We start from the raw sequence: 3,269 nt of genomic DNA on the forward strand, positions 1-3,269 counted from the left end.
ATCCCACCCTGCCTCTGTGGCAGGGCATTCCCTTTTGTTCTCTCTCTCCTTTTGGGTGCTGTGGTTTGCAAAAGAGGCATTGAGTAATCATGTTCAGTCTATAGTTTTAACTTTCAGCATGCATCTCCCATCCTGGGAGGATCCTCCCAGCATCCTTTATTTGGTGCTCCTTCTCTATCTGACCTGCCTTTTTCCCTAGCGTGTGCAGCTGGCCTCCATGTGATGGAATAAACCTCCGGGCACTTGTCTCGGCTATTCTTGGGTGTTAGTCTGAAAGAAAGGGACAGACATAGAAAGATCACTTTCATCTGGGGAACATAAAGTAACAAAACATGCTCGTTTCTCTAAGAATTTTTCCACCCTTGGGTTTGCTTCAGTCTTCAGTATGGGGTAATAAAGGATCAAGCAAGCCTCTTCCACAGGTGCAGCAGTAGGAAGGAAAGCCTGCGGTTGCTTGTCTTTCACTTGAGTAATCTGGGTTCGATTCCAGCCTTCAGATATTTGTGGAGTGGATAGCTGAATCGCCTTGGGGGTCTAGTGGGTTGCCCTAGCTTTGTCTCTGAACCTCAAGGGGTGCAGTGGATTGAACTGAATCTTTAACGAACAAGGTAAAGGTTGTTTTCTTACATTTATTGTTCTTTTCTCTGTGTACAAAAAAAGTTCTGAACGCACTTTGTGATGCCTGTGACCGAGCCCTTTGGATGTTTTCTGTCATGGGATACCCACACCACATCACCGCACATTATGAGGGGACACGAACCCTCTTCTACACCGACGTGGGGAATGGAGGAATATACAGTTCTGACACCCTCACGTTGGGGTGAGGGAATTCGCCATCAAGGAACTGAAGCTCTGTGTTTTACTTTTCTTTCTTGTTTGTTCCTTTATGGTTGTGGTCACACCCGGATATGCTCAGGGCCTTCTCCTGGTTCTGCACTCAGGAAACACTATGGACATAATTGAAAAACCACATGGGAAGCCTATGAATATACCCGGGTCCTATGGATGCAAGGCAAAAAGCCCTATCCGCTCTGCTCCTATTGTAACAGCCCAAGCTGCGCGCTGTATCCTTAATGACCCCATTTAAGCAAAGAGAATGGCTGAAAATGAGATGGAGCTGTGAGCTTTTCAGTCCTTCTACAGGCCTATTTCTCTAAGAATTTTCCACCCTTAGGTTTGTTTCTGTGTTAAGTATGGGGTAATTAAAGATCAAGCACAGGGTTTCAAAGGGGCAGTGGTAGGAGAGCCTTGAGGGTGCGAGTCTCTGACATGGGTGACCAGCATTCGATTCCCGCCTTCAGATATTTTGAGATACATGGCTGAATCACCTCGGGTCTTGAGTGGGCTGCTCCATCTTTGCCTCTGGACCACGAGGGGTTCAGAGGATTGAACCTGACGTGGACAGAGCAAGGCAAATCTGCAAGGCTGGAGCGATAGCACAGCGGGTAGGGTGTTTGCCTTGCATGTGGCCGACATGGCCACCTGGGTTCGATTCCTCCACCCTCTCGGCAAGCTAACAAGAGTATCTTGCCCATACGGCAAAGCCTGGCAAGCTACCAGTGATGTTTTCGATATGCCAAACACAGTAACAAGTCTCACAATGTTATTGGGCCCCCCTTGAGCAAATCGATGAACAATGGGAGGACAGTGACTGTGACACTCTGAGCTAAAAAAACATCTGAAGTCACGTTGTTATGTCTGTGACCAAACAATTTAGAAATATTTCCTGCTATGGGCAACCCACACCGCATCACCCCATGTTCTGTGGGCATCCAACCCTCTACTACAAGGAAGAGGCAGCATGTATACAGCAAGATACAGCTCAGAAACCCCCTGTTGGGGTGAGGGAATCCTCCAATAAGGGACTGAGGCTGTTTTGGTTTTATTTGGTTTGTTCATGGTTTGGAGGTCACAAATCCAGCAACATGCAGAGGTTCTCCTGGCTCTGCACTCAGGAAGCTTTCCGGCATGATGGTGGGGCTGTATGGAGGTCCAAAGTATGCGAGTGCTTTCTTTCACTTGGGTAACCTGGGTTCGATTCCAGCATTAATATCTTGAGGAGTACATAATTGGACTCACTATAAACAGTGCTCCTCTCCCACAGTCCAGGGGCTTCTCACTTGGGGCATTCTGGGACCATGGACTGAGCAGAACAGTCTTGAGTAGCTTTTCCCAGGGGAGCGCTTCTTTGCAGCGTGGGCACTCACTTCCTTCTGGTCGCCCAGAGAAGAATCCCACCTGTCTTGGCATCCTCATGGGGGTGAGGACATAATTGCTCACTCGAGATTTTGTCACAGTGTGCATGATCAGAAAAATTCCACCTGGACTGGCTGCTACCCTGAAAAACAGTAAGGAAGGATTCCAATTACTGTGCTGTGCCTAAGATTCTCCTTGTCCAGATAATTCTAGACCTGCAGGTTGGTTTCTATCATTTACCCGACTCAATTGCAATTCTGACATGTGGATGAATTTTCCAGGCAACAATCTAACATTTCAGCAAGATGCACAAGCAAATAGACCAACGTCAGGTCACATAGTGCAGGGGGGCCCCGCCAAACCACTCTCCGTCCCATGGAGGTGGCTCTAGGGTCCGTAGGTGCAGGGAAAGACTGACCGAATGAACACAAGACATGAGAGAAAAAATGGAGCTTAGAAACAAAGAGAAAAAGGGACAGGCTTTATTGAGGGTGATGGGGGTATATATTAATGAGGCAGCTACACAAAGGGTCATGCTCAAAATGTGATTAGGAAAGTTACAGAGTCTATAAGTTTAACCTACCATGCATTACAAAGCTTATACTAAGTTATTCATTGTCAGTTACAGCCATGACAATTGTTTTCGTGGGATAATCATACATAGGACAGGCTTTACCTGCCAAAGGTCACGTAGGTGAGGATTACCATACCACAGGCTTCACCTGCTCAGGGTCATGTAGGTCAGGATTACCATACCACAGGCTTTACCAGCTGAGGGTCACGTAGGTCAGGATAGCCGTACCTAGCACAGGCACGTAGGCTCTTGGTCAGTTAAAGGGCCAGTTACCACATCTCCCCCTTCATTTTTTATAAAAAAATGCCAGCTAGGGGGAGCATTGACTGGGCCCCTCCAGGATATCAAGAAAATCTTTGTTTTGTGGAGGGGAGGAAAGTAGACAGAGCCCGTTTTCCCCTGCCCACCCTACTAGCGGAGGGGAGCCATGGAAAAAGGCCAGTGTTAGGCAGATGAAACCTCCATGCAGGCCCAGTGTACTCCACAGGGAGTCGGAATC

Source organism: Sorex fumeus, unplaced genomic scaffold, assembly GCF_029834395.1.
Source record: "Sorex fumeus unplaced genomic scaffold, SorFum_2.1 ptg000019l, whole genome shotgun sequence".
Taxonomy (NCBI): Eukaryota; Metazoa; Chordata; class Mammalia; order Eulipotyphla; family Soricidae; genus Sorex; species Sorex fumeus.